A 20,448-nucleotide genomic window follows, 5' to 3' on the forward strand; every position below is an offset into this window, starting at 1 on the left:
ATCATGCACTGTTTTATATGCTACTAGGAGCATAATGACAGCATTTGCACAACAGTCCTACGCAAGGATGAGGTAGCATAATTGCAGCATCACTGAAGCGTGAATACAGACTAATTAACAAAATTGGAACTGCTACACTCATGTTCTCATTTCATCTATATTATTTCATTTACTTTTACATGCTGTTGTGGTCACAGAATTGCTGTGTTTGTTGTCTGAATATTGCAGATAACATTGTCCATTTGCTGCCTCCATCTTCCTGTTCAGTTTGAATTTGTCAGTCATACAGGCAGGACTCCATTTGATGGAGGACACTCCTCTAGTATTTTCCTTAGGTTATGCCGTGGAAGGTCGATTTTCCCTTCTGCATGCAGAATATTCGCATATATGTGCACAAATATGCACATGTCTCTATATATCCCTTTTCCATGTTTTGCCATTGGCCTGGTGATACTATACAGCCTATGTTTGCATGTGTATGTACATATGGGCCCCTTGCTACAAGACAGACACCAAGGCCTGGGAGAATGTCCAGAGAAGGGCAAAAAAGCTGTTAAAGGATCTGGAGCACAAGTCTTATGAGAAGAGCTGAGAGAACTGGGGCTCTTTAGCCAGGAGAAGAGGAAACAAAGATAAAACAAACATAGCAGAAAAACTGGAAATATTTGAAATTAAGTAGATTAGTGGCAACAATAAGGAAACCATTACAGCTTGTTGGATTATTTAAAGTATGCACTAATCTGGTTAGGAAAAAAAATGCTTTCCAAAGGTGGGACACAGGCGATGTTCCCACTAAAGGTACAGGACAGGAGAGTTCTCTTTAAATTAAGGTGGGTGTTTTTGTAAAACAGCTGAATTTACACAGACTGAAGAAAAATAACATTTTAAAAAACGCAAAGAAAGTCCATGCCAGTACTTTTGTAAAGATTAGTTATATGTGCTTAAGCATAGGCTTAGGAGGTAAATTATTGCCAGTTTATGAAGTACTCTATATACATGACCTAATGGAGTTAAAATTATTATATTTAATTTCTTGTACCTCTATAATGTTAATGATATTACTATGCATTAACATTAAAACTGTAACATAAGTGGTTTTTATCCTGAACATGTAAGGAAAAATAATTAATGATGCATAATATATGGATATTTGTTAGCAAAATGTGAATCAGATTTTTAAAAAACCCCATAGTTCCATAAGTCTTACTTTCATTGTTCTGTTTCAGGACACTAAAATTTTGCTTCATCTATCAATGCCACCTCTGAAGCAAGAGTTAAGACAAAATTTTACCAACATTAAAAGCTAACTGAGCTTGGACTATTTGGATCTTTAAAAACAAGGAGGGGGGGAAATGATGCAAAGGCAATCTCTCACCATCAGAAGACTGATGCCCAGCCAGTCCATGAGCAATGGCTACTACCTCCAAGATCAACTTCTCCCCTCACATTTTTTATTGCTGAGTGTGATGCTGTAGGGCATGGACTATCTCTTTGATCACTTGGAATGAGCTACCCAGGTTATGTTCCTTCCACATCTCTTGCTCATCCCCAGTTTACTACCTGGGAGGAAGGCAGAGTGAGTAACAGAGTAGGCCTTGATGCTGTGCAAGCACTGTTCGGCGACAGCCAGAACATCAGTATATAATCAACACCGCTTTGGACACAAATACAAAACGCAGCACCAGAGGCACCACTATGAAGAAAATTGACTCCATCACAGCCATATTTACATGAACTAGCATTGCAGAGAAAACAGATTGCAATTATAGCCCTTTATGAGAATAACGGCTGTTAAAAATATAGGATTCTTTTTTTTTCAGTCGTGACTGGCTGTTTAAAAAAAATATAGAAAAACGAGAACATGGCATATATTTCTAGATAAAACACAGTATTCAAGAGTTCTTCTAAGACTTTGTACCCTACATCACTATTACATTCTTGATTTTCAGTTTGTATAGGTGAGAAATCCTGAGTCACAAACCATCAGTGGTTTATTCTTCCAAGGACAGCAGCAGTGAAAGAAAGAGTGTAGCAGAAAGTACAAAGTCTTGTTGAAAAATTGTGCTACATCTGTAAGACATGCAAACAGAATTATAATTCTGTATTAAAAAACATTATCAGTTTTTGCTGCAAATAAATGACCAGCCAAATTTCCTAGTATTCAATATATGGAAAAAAGCATTCAGTTTTCGCTGTCATCTTGCTCCCAAAGAAATGAAGCAGAAAATCCAAATAACCCATAGTCAATATCTACATAGCATCACCTAAGGATAAGTCATTTCTTAATCAGTTAAACAATCAAAATAAAAATGCAAACCAGCAACACTACCAGTTGCAATGTGAAATATAAAATAATAATAATACCCTCTGTGACAGAACTATCACAGCATAATGCAATGTAGAAACACTGTGGCAGATATACAAACCATGGGTAAAAATTCAAGGAAATTATATAGTCTAAACTCAGAGCAACATCTGGATGCTCAAGTTTACAGAAAAATGACTGACTTCACTGTATAGCTAATTGACTCAAAGAAAAATAAACAACAACAAAAAAAGAGGAAATTAATTAAACATTAAAGAGTGAGGTTTATGTTTAACATCCACTGTAAAACTGAGGACATGCAGCATTGTCAACTCACTTCTACTGCATATTAAAGGTCTGTACTCAATTATAGTCATTGCCCAAAACCTGAACAAGGGCATATTTGTAAATACTAATGCAAGGCATCATTTGAATCTGACATGTCATTAAAATAGCCTGCAAGGTGAATGGGATCTTACTATCTAGAACAAGAAGTTAAGTGAGATAGAACTCAGTAGTAAAGGATTTAATCTCCCCAGCAAAACAGAGTTCTTTATAAAGGAAACTGACTAATAGCAAAATAAAGTCCCCAGGCAAATTCTAATCTCTACTGAACTACATTATGTGAAGGTCAATCAGTAGGGAAGAGAGGAAATAGAACTGTGATCTATAGGGGCACAGAGATACCACTACAATAGCCTTGAAAAAAGCAATCTGAAATTGCAGCAAGCCATTTCGGTCACAGCAGTAGAACAGAAAAACCTGACTTGAAGTATTAGCTGTAACTCAGAGTAAGAATTATGATCATAGAATCACAGAATCAAAGAATTGTAGGGGTTGGAAGGGACCTCGAGAGATCATCGGGTCCAACCCCCCTGCAAAAGCAGCTCCCTAGGACATATCACTCAGACAGGCGTCCAGACGGGTCTTGAATATCTCCAGAGATGGAGACTCCACCACCTCCCTGGGCAGCCTGTCCCAGGGCTCTGTCACCTTCACTGTGAAAAAGTTCTTCTGCATGTTGGTGCGGAACTTCCTGTGCTCCAACTTGCAGCCACTGCCCCTTGTCCTGTCTCCACAGACCACTGAAAAGGGGCTGGCCATTTCCCCCTGCATTTTTGCAATGTAGTACAGCTTCTGCCTTCAGTGTATAGCAGGTACTGTTCCATGTAATATAATAATAAGTACTAAGAATAAGAAAATAACCTAAAAGATACAAAGTTTTCACCTAGATTTTTTGGTTGTTTTTATTCTGTTAAAATATCTATTTTGCTAGCAAGAACAGAGTAATTTTGAAATTATCTAGTAGTATCATTATATAAGGCACTAACAGGGATCTATAGCTTTGGAATCTTCCCTAAACCAAGTTTCTACCTCAACGTCTGTTTGCAAGCATTAGTTATTACCAGGTCCTCAATATGGAATGTTTAATCTTTTCTAGTTTTACACAGAAATTCCTGCGAAAAAAGAAAAAGGTGTGGGGGGTGTGGTGAGGGGGTGGGGGGGAGTCTCTTCAAAGACATCCTGAACAAAAATAAAAGAAAATACTAAAAAGCTTCCATGCTACTACACAGTTTCTATTACTGAATTATAATGTTATTTCATTATCTCAAACCTGGATGCCATGTTTATATATGACACACAGACAAGCCATTTAAAACATGTGACATGCAGCACTAAAAATTTCAAATATGAACTCTCTCTGCTTTTAGATTCTATAAGAGCTGGAGCAAAACCAAAACCTGTTATAAAATTAGATTATGCTAAGTGATGGGAAAACCTGTATTCAGGTCTTTCAGACATTAAAGAGACTTGTTATTATTTCTGACACATTGTAAAGACATCAGTATTCTACATCAGTGATGCATTACAGAATCCAAAAGAATGCAATCTAACATGCCAAAATTGAATTAAATAGTCTTTCTTGTCTCATGTAAGTTATAATTTCTTTAAACACACACAAAGAAGAAAAATATATAAGAACACTCCTTTAAAGTTAGATTACTTTAAGAAAAAAAAAGAAATCAGGCATTGAAAGCCAAATCAGGTTGGCTTGCTTTCATATGTATAAAGGACTTTTTGTTCTTTGAGAATGTGATTGGACACAATTTTTTGTAAGTGAACAGAGAACATAAAGCTGAGCAATTGCTCATAAGCATTATAACAACTATCATTTTTCCACTAGTATTAGTTTAATGTACTGTACTGCTAAAGGCAGACCCCTAAATGGTAGAAGAAAAACTCTTGGCACGTTCAATTCAACAGTCCCATGCAGATGTGCATGCTATAAAACATTGGTTTGCTCTGTGCTGATGATGTATGAGATAGAAAGTCCTACATTCCTGTCTTACTGACCATATTTCACATTTTCAATTGCATTCAATTTTTAGGGTTTTTTTTTTAGTTAAACTGGATTTTTAAAATCAAATTATAATCCTGACATATCGTGGTTAATGGTAGCAGTAAACATATTTTTCTTACTTTACTGCTTTTTACATTTCCTCATTTTGAAAAAATATTGTGACAAATTATATTAAAATAAGTTGGAATGTTTTTCTTTTTATTTCTAGGCATTGTAGCAAAACTGATAAATTATGTCCTTTGCTGTTGTAAATCCGCATTACTCCTTGGGCTTCTCATACACACTGGAAGAGCTGTCTCCATAAACTTGCAGACACGTAGTTAATTAGGCAAGACAACTGAAGTTACATTATTCTAAGCTCTCTCTACTCAAATTTGAACTGGTTCCAGCTAAACAGTGTATTTGAAACCACAGATCAGAGAAACCGCGGTTAAAAATTATGTAAGGAAGCTAATATAAAACACACACACACACACAGAGTTTTATTCATGCATTGATTTTGCATTGGTTTAACTAAATTAGACTTAGTTTTTGTCCATTCTTTCAATTCAGCAATTACATTCTTCTTTAAAATGACTGCCTGATGCAAAATGTGGTCTCCTGTGTATCACTTATCCACTTATATACCTTGATCCTTTAAATACAGTTATCTTCCATGTAGGTGTCTCTTCCCTTTACATTACCAACTTTTCCCTCTATTTTACCTGTAAGAGTTGAATTTCTTTCTGCCAGAATAAAAAAACCTACCAATTGGAAGAAAAACTCCTCAAATCACACTCCCTCATAGCTCACATTTAGCTGTATATATTGTTCCTAAGCATACCACCTGATATATTTCTCTGGAAGGAAGGAATCAAATCTCAGCAATAGTTTATTTAAGGCATAATAAGACATGAACATAAAGTAGGAAAGAGAACTCCTCTAACTGCATTTTATCCCCATTACTGTGACAGAAAATATGAAATTCACAATCCAAGTCCCAAGTCTTTGCACAAAGAAGGACCTCAGCTGAAGAACCCCCAAGAATTGCTTGAGAGCCTAACCCTCCCCTTCTCATCTATTTATTTGAGCATTTCTCCAATAGATGGTAGATGAGATAGGAAGAGACAGGAAGTGTCAGACAAAGCAGATTAGAGTGTTTTTTTCTTGGAATGGGGACTTAATCTCTTAGATTCTTCACTAAGAAGATAAACCTTAGTAACTCCTTCTCTTATGTTTTAAAAGAAATAATTGAGGTGTGGATCTGTGAAGTAATTATTTGTACCTGCAGTCCAGAAGATCACTTTGCTGACAGACCCTAACTTGTGATTTCCACTCCACTGTCCAGGCATGGACAAGCTACAAGCTGAAACATCTAGGCTGGCCTACGGTCCTTTTTTGAGTTAGCCCAAATGTGTCTGTAAAAAACTTTTTGCTTTTCATAACTGCCAGGTCAGAAGCAGAATAAGAAATAAACCATATTCTTTTCTATAACTTGGACAATTGCTATTAACTGGTTTGCCTGTCTTCCACATGACTTTCTGTTGCTAGAGTATGATACTGACAGGGACCTAAAAAATGAAGGATAAATAACACTATCCAAGTTAGTAACTATACTTCCATTTAAAATAAATAAAATGCATTAAAAGGATGGAAACAGGATTTGTCTTTCATTTAGGGTGATGTCTAAGTTTACAAAAAAAAATGCCTGAAGAAAGACTGTGCAGGATGGAAGCAAGACACTAGCAGGTTTACTTTTGTTTTGCCATCTTTCAGATTTTTATCATGGATTTAACACTGGGCTGGCAACTTTTAAAACATATGCTCTCTTTTATCTTTTTAATATTTAGTTTCTATTTCAGCTTAAATAAGAATTAAGTGATTTTTAAGCTTTTAGCCAGTAGCATTGCTTAGTAGTCATAACAAAGGAAACTTTTACCCCCATCTCTAAGGAAAGCATGTCAGCCTCTCTGAAAGTTATGAAAAGACAAACGCTGCACTACTCTAGTTCACAAAGGGACTAGGAAGTATCTATACAATAAAAGTGGATTAAATGACCTAGCTTTCTTGTCCATGAAATAGCTTCTACATGTTTTATACCATTTCACTCATAACAAATGTGAAGTCCAGAAGCACTCTATCAAACAGCAAGTTATAATAGTAAAGGAGAATCTTCCACTGAAAATACAGATATGGTGGAGAATTAATCTCATTAAATGGTAAAACGCCCATACAGCCTCTCACACTCCATCTTAAACAGTACAGAGGCAGACAATAGGATAAGCAGCTTATGGGCTAAAATAAAGATAGGGACATTGCTTACCAGCTATCATCATGGGTCTAACCATCTTGGGGAAAATTATTTTATTGATAATTAAAATAGATTTGGGTAGTGAAAAACAAGAAGATAAACACGTAAACAATACCTTTCTTCTCGTTTCCCACTGTCAACTACACTCCTTCACTCCTGACTCCTCTTCACCCAGTTGGGTGGTGCAGGGAGAATGTGAGTGGTTATTGTTACTACATAATGGTTTCTCTCTGCTGCTCCTTCCTCCTCACACTTTTCACCTGCTCCAGTATGGACCTCCTCATGTGCTGAAGCCCTTCGGAGGTAAAAAAAATCTGCCCCAGTATGGGGTCCTTCTGTGGCTGCAGGAATATCAGCTACAGTGCTATGGAGCACTTCTTCTTTTTCTTCCTCCTTCCCCTCTCACCTGAGTTTTCCCTCTGCTGTTTCTGACTCTTTTTTGTTCCACTCTTCCCACTCTGTCTTGTGTTTTTTTAGTCCTTTCTTACACACACTTTCCCAGAGGGACCCCACCCGCTGTAGTGGACAGAGTGCTTTCACAGAGTCACAAGGTTAGAAAAGACCTCTTAAGATCATCAGGTCCATCTGTTCCTGTCCTATGCTAAACCCTATCCCTAAGTACCTGATCTACCCTGTTTTTTAAACACATCCAGGGATGGTGACTCAACCACCTCCCTTTCATGAGGCCTATCAAACATTCCAGAAAATACACACTTTCATCTTCCCAAGATTTTATGCCTTATGATGTTCAGTGATACAGTGGAGAATTCAGTCTCCCAGTCTTACTGAGCTTTAATCTATAGTGGGACTTTAATCTATAGTGAGACTCCTAAATCTGTAAATTTAGGCCTGAAGCTTCCCAGACAGCTTTCAGGTTTCATTGTGGGGTTTTTGTTTGTTCTCAGTCTGGAAAGCTCTCTCAGCCAGTAACAGGCAGACCAAGCAAGGATTTTTTGGGGGGGAGATAGAAGATCTTCCTATTTGTTGTAATCAGGAGCAGAACAGAGTCCAGAAACATAAGCAAAACTTATCTATATAACGATTTTAAAAATAGGACACAAGGCTATTTGCAATAAGAATATGACTCAGCTTAATGAACTGATTTGCTTATATTTGGAATACCTGTATGCTAATGGGACCATACATTGACACAAAACAAACTAGGAAATAAGCAGAAGGAGTAAATTTGTCATCAAAAATGCTACTTAATGTGCCCAACAAGCCTATCCAGACAAAAACATGACTAGATTACTAATTTTAAAGGGCAGAACGTTTTAGAATCACAGAGTGTGCTAGGTTGGAAGGGAGCTTTAAAGGTCACCTAGTCCAACCCCCCCTGCAGTAAGAAGGGACAACTTTAACTGGACCAGATTGCTCACAACTTCATCAAGCCTGACCTTGGATGTCTCCAGGGATGGGGTCTCCACTACCTCTTTGGCAACCTGTTTTAGTGTCTCACCACCCTCATAGCAAAGAACTAGGAAGGACAGAAAGAGAATAAAAGAATTTCATTTAAAAATGCATATTTACTTTGTGGTTCAAAATACATAGGGAGATTGACTCAAAACTGTCTGGTTGCTTCAGTGCTGTGATCTGTGAAAGAAAACAAATCAAGAAGATCTGGTCATTAAGAGAAATTGAAAGAATCATTCAAAGCACAGAATCTGGAGGATAAAGAAGCTTTTACTTCCCAGATATGAACAAGAAGGGGAATACATGTCAGTCCATCCTGTTCTTTTAATGATAACAATTTTAATGTTAAAAGTGAAGAAAGAAACTCTAAAAAAGACTGAAGTCTAACTAGTAGGAAAGGAATATATAATGCAATCTGAGTGAGAATAAATACAAAGTAACGTAAAACACAACTTTTGGGTAGAGAAGAAGCATAACAAAATATAAAAACTTGGACTTCCAGGAAGGACAGCTTAATAACTCAGAAAAACAGTGGAAAATTACCTCTGGGAAATAAATGTAACTTCTACAGTTCTTCATTACAGTTCACAACAATAAGATCACTTCCCCTAGATTCTCCATGATTACATCAATTTGAGCCCTAATTCCCCTGCCCAAAAAATGTCTGTTAGTCAGACTGAGTGCTTAGTGATCTACGTCATACATTGTCACAGAAATACAGAACAATAGGGGTTAGAAGTAACTTCTGGAGATCATCTAGTCCAACCCCCCTCCTAAAGCTGGATCACCAACAGCAAGTTCCACAGGTTCATGTCCAGACAGGTTTTGAACATCTCCGGAGAAGGACACACTGTAACCTCTTTGGACAGCCTGTCCCAGTGCTCTGTCACAGTGAAGAGGTTTTTCCTCATAGAATCATAGAATATACTGAGTCCAACTCCCTCATATTCGTATGAATATTATATACCTATATTCAGGTGGAACTTGCTGTGTTCCAGTTTGTGCCCATTGCTCCTTGTCTTGTCAAAGGGCACCACTGAAAAGAGCCTGCTCCAATTGTCTACACACTTGCCCTTCAGATATTTGCAAGCACCAATGAGATCCCATCTCAGTTATCTCTTCTCCATGTTAAACAGCCCCAGCTCTCTCAGCCTTTCCTTGTAGGAGAGACGCTCCAGTACCCTCATCATCCTCGTAGCCCTCGTTTACTGGACTCTCTCCAGTAGGTCCCTGTCTTTTTATCACTGTGGAGCCCAGAACTGGACAGAGAACTCCAGATGTGGCCTCACCAGGGCAGAGTGGAAGGGGAGGACCTGCTGGCCATGCTATCCTTAATGCACCCCAAGATATCATTGGCCTTCTTGGCCATGAGGGCACCCTGCTGGCTCATGAAGAACTTGTCTGCTAGGATTCCCAGGTCCTCTGCAGCAATGCTTCCCACCAGGTTAGCACCTAACCTTTACTGGTGCTTGGGGTTACTTCCCCATCGGTGCAGGACCCCACACTTGCCCTTACTGAATTTCATTAGTTTCATCCTTACAAACAACTAATTGAACCATCTAATGTATTAGATAAACCATTTAAGAGAAGCATTAAAAGAAATGCATGAACATGGAGGGTCTGAGGACACCTGGTCCCAGTTTGGAGTTGGAGAAGCATGATAGGATTTCCTGTGATGCCTTCAAGCTCTACTTAACATATTTAAAAAATTAGACTCTTGAATAAAAAGAAAGCCATCCTGGAGTAAATGTTCTGCATTAAAACAAAAGAAAACAAGCAAAAAAAACCCCAAACCAAACCAATAAAAAACCACCAAATAAACCCCAACAAAAAAAACCACCCACACCTTTATATTGTTAATATTATTATCTATTATGGTAGATATCTGACTTCACATATGTAAAGATTCTAAGCAAACATTTTATAAATATATGCAATATCCATTTCTTATAGTTCTTTTACATTAAGTAAACAGAACCACGTTTAGTTCCTTGCATTTATCTTTTAATGCTTTATCATCTATAGAGGGGTTTTTTGAAAATTTGTTTTATCTAAATCCTCTGGAGGCAAAACTTCAGCTATCCCTAATGCTTAAAGGCAATTACGCCAACATGTGGCCCAATGGCTGCTAAAGAGATTACACTAGAACTACTTAAAATGCATGATAATCTGCCACTACACAATAATCCATACATTGTTGCATAGACATTCACAAGTAAAAGGATCTAACCACATGCTTAAAGTCATTCAAATGACAGAAATAATGACTGAAGATGTGTATAAAAATTAGTCTTTCCGTTTTTAGAATTAGCCTCCCAAGTTAATTCACACAGGTTTTGGAAGTGGTCTTCTCTGGATACAGTTTACTGGTAAGCATTGATAAGTTGCTGTCAGCAATTTCAGATAAGAAATTATGTTAATGTATACATTTTCTTATGCTCCCTTCTATAACCCCCTTAAAGTAAGAACACATACGCAGTCAGGCAATTAGTTCTTTCAGAACTTTTTGGGCTTCTTAAACTCTTCATAAGGCCTGCTTGTTAAGTAGCAGTCAGCAAGTGAGACAGCAGATGATTAGTTAGTGAAGAGAAACCCCTGAAAAAAAAAGAGGTATGGACAGTAGTTGGATAAAGCTCAAAAGCTTTGAGATAGGCAGACCCAAATGAGAAAAAAAGGAGAGAATGAGCTCTACATAAGATATAAGAAGGTGAAGCTTTATGGTTCCATATTGAAAGCTACATCAGTAAAACCTACATTCCAATTCCAAGACTTGTTTTCATGACAAAGCTTATAATGAGAACAGCAAACAGTAAGCACAAATCAATTTTCATGGTTAGGAAGAAACAAACTTCATTTATTCCCTAGCTTTCATACTGATTTATTGGATGGCATACAGTCACTCAGGAATTTCAACTTAACTCCATGGCCCAGTTTCTGTGAAGCTAAGCAGAATCCAGGGACAAAACCATATGCAAAATTATTGAGGACAAAAATACTCAACCTAACACAAAAAAATATACAAATGGGCATTATTTTCATAAATGAGGAGTATATACAGGGTTTTTGTAGAGGTTTTTTTTCTTTGGAAAAGGCTTTTTTTTGCAGATTGTAGTTTCCTAATTCTACTACTATTTTTAAAACTGACAGTGCAGTATGATTAATATGGATCCAGTTCATTATTTTAAAATCATGTGGTTATTTTAAAATTCATATTAATGAATTTGCAAACCAAAGCAGTAATGAAGTACAAGATACAGAATTAGGCTTGTTTGGGTTTTTTTCTTTTTCTTTGCCTATGCAGAGGTGATGGATAACATTTTTTTTTTTTTTTGACTTTGCTGTACCCCGTGTCTCTTTGAATAAATGCTGAAGACCATAATAAATTCACATCATATTTGCAGAACCTCTTTCTGAGCCTGAAGGTCATTTGGATATGAGACTACCAACAATTTTCAGAAAGGCACTCTCTGTCTCTGTTGTCCGGCTGCCAATTAAACTGAAATATATCAATTAGTGTATGTAGAATATGGATCCATGCTAATCTGGTACAGAATCAGCCATCAACTTTCTGATGTATGGCTTTATGAAAGGAGTCAGTTCACATTGCAGAAATATTTTTCATACTCAGTTTAAACAGTGCTTTTCTTTGGCATGCCACTACATTAACCTTTTAGTCTTACCAGTGAATGTTAAAAGTGTTGCATCCATTAATAACAAATAAAATAATTTGTCCTTCTCTGTCAAGAAAATAATGTAGGATCACCTTGAATTCATGAAATTAACAGCTTCTTACAACTCAGCCATAACTCTGGATAATTCATTATAGATACAGAAATGTACTTGTTTGTGAAATCCTAACGCAGTATCTGACACTTCAGTATGGAAGCTCTTACCTTGCCCTAATTTGTAGGAAATAATCCTTTTGCTTGAAATGCCACAGAAATACAACTCATATCTAAGAAGAAGTGCTATAAAAGAATAAGTAATTACAAAATAAAACTTTATTGTGATATACTAAAATCCCAAACAAACCTGGACATAGTGAGTTAGAAAGTATGTTCTTCATCTGCACCAGTTACCCTTCAAAAACAAAACCAAAAAAAGACTTTTAGAGTCAAAACATCTCCAGTGCTCACATACCCATCATTCTTGAGTCAAGAACTTAGAAACTAGCCCTGCATTAAATCTTTTTTACTGAAATTTCCTAATTACATGGCACTCCAGAGGTGAAACAAAATAAATTTTCCCATTTTAGACTGTGTATAGATCCAAAGCAGGGCACGTATGTGTGGTGTGATGTGAAATATGAGAGAGGACTTTAATTGCTTTATCTAAAAGAGCTGCAACCATGATCTTGGTGATCTCAATACAATACACACATCCATGGTATGAGGCTTGGGAAGGTAAGGGATACAACTTGGAAAGATACATGCATTCAGTCTTTCTGTGCTTAGATTAAAAATTCAGATAGGCATCTGTACCTGATTTGCAATGCTGCTGTAAGTCAACTTTTTACACATTTTGTCTTGCCTTCGTTCCCTTTATAATGAAATATTTTCTGTATATCTGGAGGATACGGTAAAATTGAAGTCCTACAAGTAAAACACATTGGAAGAGGTTTTGCTTCATCTCAATTCAGTCTCAGAGCTGGAATCTAAAACAAATAAACAAATAAGCAAGCAAATAAAATTCCAGTCAGCTCTTAACTATTTACATGCATAAATGGTTTTAAGCACCTACCCATCCTGAATCTCTCAGTGACTGAACAAGCTTGTGATAGATTGCCTTAAAACAGCTGCTCACTAAACAAGTGTATTGGTTTTACAAATAATGAGAAACTCATAATATGGGAAATGTATAAGCACAATAATAAAAATCAATTCTACTTATTAAAATGACCCATGATTTTCCAGTTACTTCAACTTTTTATTCAGCTATTCATTCCAAGGTCCAGAGAGAGAGTTTGGTTATGTATGACTCAAAATAAGCAGCCACAGGTGTTAAAAAAAAAACCTTCAGTTTAAAAATATAGCGAAGAACTCTATAATTTTTTTCTTTATTTTCTCTCATTCTGATATTGCCATTTTCTAATATATATTAGAATATATTTCCCATAAAACCAAATAACATATTTATACATCTACATAAAATCACAAAACTAAAATTTTCTATGGGGAGTCGAAAAATATGTATGACATACTACAGTACCTTCTTCTCTACCAGTTTACTCCTGAAGCATACTGTTTTAATATTTTATCTTATGGGTATCTCCAAAAACCAGCTAACCTTACAATAAGGAGTTTTTTCTCTTGGGTTTCTACTTCAAATTTTTCTAGAATATTTTTTTGCTTTCGCTTAAAGGGATTTTTGTTTCTGCTGAACATGTTTCCTGTAGAAGTATCTTTCTTCTGGGAAAGAAAGAACTATAAGGGGAATTTAGGTTTTGGTTGTGTTTTTTTCTTCTCAGCTTCCTCATATTTGGAAAATGAAAACATGAAAAAAAGAAAAGAAAAAAAAGAGGGTTTTTTTTATTACTCTGTCAATAACAGCTTGTCCTCTTCACTGCTGCCGTAGTAAGTAAATAAAGCTACAAAAAAATTAATAAACCTCAAACAGTTTCAGTCAAAATTGTCTTTAATTGAATTTTTAGCTCAATTGTTCCAGCTGCTGCAGCCTTCTTGAGTGGCTCAGTGACTGAAAAGAGACTAAAAAATTGGGAAAATTGATCACTTAGATGAGTGGTTATGTTCATGGCCATTTGTAGCTTTCTCTCTCTGGGAACAATCACTGTACCAGGGAGGAACAGTAACATGGAAGGGTTTGACAATTATTGTATTTAAGGCATGTCTTTTGTTATCACACTGAAAGTAGTATTCAATATTACATAAACCAGATGACTATCCCCAATGATACAAAGCTGGGAGGAGTGGCTGACATGCAGGAACACTGCGCTGCCATCCAGCGAGACCTGGACAGGCTGGAGAGCTGGGCAGGGAGAAACCAGATTAGATTCAACAAAAGCAAGTGTAGAGTCTTGCACCTGGGGAGGAATAACCGTCAGTATCAGTACAGGCTGGGGGATGACCTGCTGGAGAGGAGCTCTGTGGAGAAGGACCTGGGGTCCTGGTAGATGACAGGTTGGCCATGAGCCAGCAGTGTGCCCTGGTGGCTAAGAGAGCCGATGGGATCCTGGGGTGCATCAGGAGGAGTGTGGCCAGCAGGTCAAAGGAGGTGATCCTTCCCCTCTACTCTGCCCTGGTCAGGCCCCACTTGAAGTATTGTGTCCATTTCTGGGCTCCCTGGTATAAAAAAGACAGGGACCTCCTTGAGAGAGTCCAGAGAAGGGCCACAAAGATGATTAAGGGCCTGGAGCATCTCCCCTGTGAGGAGAGGCTGAGTCAGCTGGGGCTGTTCAGCCTGGAGAAAAGAAGACTAAGGGGGGACCTTATCAATGTTTATAAATATCTTAAGTATGGAATGCAGGGGGAATTGTCCAGCCCCTTTTCAGTGGTCTGTGGGGACAGGACAAGGGGCAATGGCTGCAAGTTGGAGCACAGGAAGTTCCGCACCAACATGCGGAAGAACTTTCTCCCAGTGAGGGTGACAGTGCACTGGAATAGGCTGCCCAGGGAGGTGGTGGAGTCTCCTTCTCTGGAGATATTCAAGACTCATCTGGACACCTATCTGTGCAATATGAGCTAGGGAGCTGCTTTGGCAGGGGGGTTGGACCCGATGATCTCTCGAGGTCCCTTCCAACCCCTACAATTCTGTGATTCTGTGATTCTGCACTGCACTGGTAAGCTGAAATGCATGTTTCCATGCACTGCATAGATGCTTATTTCAAGAATGTGTCAGTCTTCATGCTGGTAGAGAAAGTTCAAGCAAGGATCTGTTACTGCACAATGAACTGTATCCTGTGAAATCACTTGCAGAATATGCTTAACCAAAGTCTAATCAGTAGTCTGAAGTTTGCAATTAATTCTTGTAGCCCCTGAGGTCAGTAAACAGTTACATTAAAAATATATATATATATATCTATATATCCCTTTTTTAAGGAAGGAAAATACGTATCGTAGAATAGTTGGCATTGAAAGAGACCTTTGAAGGTCATCTAATCCAACCTCCCTGCAATAAGCAGGTAAACTGGGACATCTTCAACTAGACCAGGTTGCTCAGAGCCCCATCCAACCTTACCTCGGGATTGGGCACCTACCACATCTCTAGGCAACCTTTTCCAGTTTCATCACCTTCATGGTAAAATATTTCTTCCTTGTGCCTACTTTAAATCTATGCTTATTTAACATAAAACTATTAGCACCTGTCTTATTGCAACAGGCCCTGCTAAAGTGTTTTCCCCATCTTTCTTATAAGGCCCCCTTTAGATACTGTAAGTCTGCAATAAGTTCTCCCTGGAGCATTCTCCATGTTGAACATAATTACTCTCAGCATGTCTTCATAGTTGACAGGTTCCATCCTTCTGACCATTTTTATAGATTTCCTCTGGGCTCAGTACAAAAGGTCCACGTTCTTCCTGTGCTGAGGGATGCAGAGATGGATTCACTGCTCCAGGTGGGGTGTCACCGGAGTAGAATGGAAGGGCAGAATCACCTCCCTTGACCTGTTGGTCACAATTCTTTTGATGCAACCGAGGATACTGTTGGCTTTCCGGGCACAGAGGTCATATTGCCAGTTCATGTTGAGCTTTTTATATACAAGTGCTCTCAAATCCTTCTTCTCAGGGCTGCTCTCAATCCCTTCTTTCACCAGCTTGTTTTGATACCGGGGGTTTCCCAGACTCAGATGCAAGACCTTGTATTTGGCCTTGTTGAAGCTCATGAGATTCATGAGGCCTACTTCTTGAGCTTGTATTCTTTTCTAGGATTCTTTGAAAAAAGTCATGCATTTAAATACATCTCATTTTGTAGAGATATTCTTGGCAGGAATAAATAAAGATTGTATGGATCTATATTTGAATAAAGGTTAATTTGATTAGCTATCCAAATTCAAGGAGACCTCTATAGTGAAACAGTTTCCAGACAAATATTTAATTCACATCTATAGTATTTGTGAAGTACATCTAGGACTTATCAGGAATGGCTGTCTACAAAAGAGCTTAAATGCATCACATAAGGGCACTGAAGGAGCAGGTTCATCCCAAATACCTTGTATGAGTTGCCATCACTAGCTTAATACACCAATTTTCCTAGTCAGTTGCCAGCTTGAGGGATTCTATGCAGTTATCTATTATATGACAAATTTCCAACTCTTACTGTAGCAGAGGAATGGAGTTTCTTTCATTCTCAGTTTCTTTAGTTCCTTTGATCACTCCACAATAATATCATACATTGCCACTGTTTCTAGAAATTATCATAAAGGTTATAAAGAATGTATTCTTTCCTTCCTGTGATTTTCTTTAACTGAGCTTTCTTTATTAGTCAAAAGAAAAAACTTCCGTTATAATTCAATTAGTGGAAAAATTAATTGTATAATAAATTGCCTGATAAATAAGCAAAAGAAAAATAATTTAATTACTTAAATATATGTACACTAGTAACTATTTATTAAATGGCATTACTTTAAAAAAATGTATTTGCCGATACTTCTTTTAAGAATACCACTTTCATCCACAGAACATATTTTGTTTCATTTATAGTTGAGAAAAAAAGGATATGTACCTAGATTTCTTCCTCATATCAGTAAATTTACATAAAATATTAGAGTAATAGGTCTGGGTGTTTTGAAATAGGGGACACTATTTCGGTACCACACAATAGGCACTTCATAGCTAGTTTCCATAGAGCATTTCACTTGGTAGCTATCGCAAGCTGACAATTATCTTACTGCATGGCTTTATCTTCTGAAGAGAACTTGCTTTGGTTGCTATTGTGAATAGCATGAATCTTGAAGATGGAACTCAGGAAGGGTCTCATCTTAATTTATGCAAAACGGCTGTTTCCTAGCACCATGGTGAGGTCAGCAATGAATATATGCATTAACTTCTGAAATGCATTTTAAAGGTATTGTATGAGTAGGAAGCCTCTCTTACATGAATCTTTTTACTGCAGCTTGAATGAAGCAAACTAAAGAGTTTCTGCAGCAACCTCACAAAAAAGGAATATTTCAGCGTATATTTATAGAGCTCAGCAAAATACATTATTTAAGATTTTAACAGAACATAACTATGCTTCACTTTTGACACTGACTAATGATTCTGATTTTTTTTAAATTATATTATATCCTATATAATACTTTAGTTTGCTTTGACCTCAACTGTCTTGCCACATGGGGCAGTTTATAAATATTCTATGGCAGTCTGTAACAAAATAGATGTGAAAGTATCTGCATAATTTCTGAGACACTGGGCTACCTAGGATAATTTAGAACTTTTATTAAAGAAAGCTTCTGCATTTATAGGTGGTTTATAATTCATTTTTCTTCTTATGAAGGATGATTTCTTTTGTTTATTTAAAACTCAATATGTTCTATAGTACAGTTTCTGTTCAGTACTGAAAAAATAACTCTATGGCAGTGATAGGTCCCTAAGGTCAGTTATGTTGGATAGATGTAGGTCAATGCTTCTCATGAAAAGGACTGTTCTAGAATTCTGTTTGGTTTTAGTAGTTAAAAAAATATCCACGATGAGTGTCTCAGTTTGCAATCTTCCACCTTCACATGAATCCATGCTTTAAATGTATAAAAGATTTAAACATCTTTTAAGAACATCCCCCAACTCCCCAATCTCAAAGATTGGCAAAATTTTTGGCTGCATTTCTAAAGGACATTGAGTCACTTCTATTGCTTCTGAGTAGAATTGAGCCCCTTCCTTCATTCAGGTACAAGAAAAGACAGTTTTACAGTATATTTTTTAGGCAAATTTAGACAGTATTTTTGCGGCTACCAGAATCAACAGAAGTTTGTTTGCTTCTGCTGCCTGTGACACCAATGGCTTTAATTCGTGTTTCACAATCCTCAGAGACACAGGACTGGGATGGGGGAATGAACTAAGGGCAGAAAAGGCATTTGTATGGACTTCTGAAATTTGCTGTTGGAGCTAATGAAAGTGTTATTAAAAGCTAATGAACACCTTCATCTCCAGAACTTGCTACCACTTTGTACTGTAGAACCCTCATATCTTTTATGAGACTTAGAGGTTTTCCTTCTTACATAAGGATATTCTTCTATTTTAAAAGAGATATATAAAAAACCCCAACCCAACAAAAAACACAACAAAAAGCAATGGCTCAAAAGGACTTTGTGTGTTAAGATCCAATAAACTTGGTGCAGGGTCTCTGCATCTAATTTTCTGTGCATTCCATTTTCTTATAATAAACACAGTAAAAAGTATACTAGTGGTGCTTAATAGATTTTTGTTTCCAAGATAAAGACTACAACAGGCCCTATTTTGATTAGATATGAGGGTAATTTTTTTTAAAACAAGAAGAAAAAACTACATAGCAATTATTATACATCAGAAAGCAAACTGTTGGTCTGCAACTGCATAGCCCATTATGACAACAAACAACATCAGCAAATATTTTCACATTCTCATACACACAAAAGCAAAGTCATTAACTTAAAGTTAATGTTGCTTGAATGCAATTCCTATCAATGGCCTTAGAAAAAAGCAAGGAAAATCAAAGTGTTAAGCTAGTCTAACTCTAAATGCTCTGCTATTCTAGGCAACTGAACACTCCAAACAACAGTAAAAAGGTAAATAGTCACTTGTTTTTCCCCTTACCTGTGTCTCCTTACATTCACGAGCTGGAGCTTGGTAATACCTGAAGGTTAAGCAAGTTACAGATAGCTTTCATAGGCACTCAAGGATCAATATTTTACTTTTAACTCAGTAAACTGGAGACTAAGTTAGATAAGAGTAAGAAATTTAATATTTACCTTACTAACTAATAAAAAAGATTGGTGAGAATAAGTGCTTAAAGCAATTGCATACCACATTGAAATGCACAGTATAAAAATGAGGTCTGTTTTTAGCTGTCAATTTTCATTGATTATGACCTCTTCTAAGATTGGTATTTCCTCCAAGCATCCTTTTAAAAGGAAATTATGGCTAAATACTCCCAGAATATATGCACCAACATCATCCAACTAAGAAAACAATGACCGCATGGGAAGTTCAGGGGCCACATGCCTGGGGTGAGAACCACAAGGGCAATGACACAGTGTTCTGTGTCATCAAAGAGTTCAGCATAAACTGATAGTACCATAACCTGGTCAGCAGAGATCACTGTGATTAGGGAACACAAGCTGCTTCAACACATGTGGTGACTCATAGATTATATCAACCAACCCTCTACTGCAAAGCTGCTATCAATTTCCACCTCCTTCCAGAATTCCAGAGCTCCCAGCCCAACAGTGCAAGTTCTTGCACTAGCATAGGAACAAAATTTTCATGCCAAATGTGCAAAAACATTTGTGAGAAGAAGAAAAATGTGGAAAAAAAAACTTGTGCAAGAAAGTTTCATGTGTTACAAAGAATTATTGATTATCAACTATTAGTGGAGTCTTTATTTAAAAATAGCACTGAAATCCAAAGAGATGGATTTCAGAACATGCTAGGTATCTGAACTAAACACTAATAGGTTGCAAGTTTCATGGCAATAAACATGTATTTTAAATTAACACAGGATACACATGTTTTGTTATTTTCAATATGCTACTTTATTAATCTAGATGTTTCTATCAAAGAATAAAGCTAGCCAAATAAAATCTCATTTTGAAGAAATATAAAAAAGATTTTACACCAGCATATTTTCTCCACAATATCAACTCTTTGTTCTGGAAGGTCTTTTTAGAGATGGTAGAGAGTACACTTTTCTATCAGCTACAGTACCCATGTTCCTGCAATATATAAAAACAGGGAAAATTTTTTACAAGAAAATATTTTTTTATGAAATATAGACACTTATCCTTCTAACAAATGAAAAAAAAGAAAAAAGTTCTGCACAGATTATATAGTTCTCATGAAAAAATAAGAAGTTAATTTATGTAATTTAAAATTACTTTTTTTTCCTACATATTCTTTGTTATTTTTGCTATTTTTCAACAATACTTCTTCAATTA

This window comes from Gallinula chloropus, assembly GCF_964237585.1.
Source record: "Gallinula chloropus genome assembly, chromosome: 1".
NCBI classification, from domain to species: domain Eukaryota; kingdom Metazoa; phylum Chordata; class Aves; order Gruiformes; family Rallidae; genus Gallinula; species Gallinula chloropus.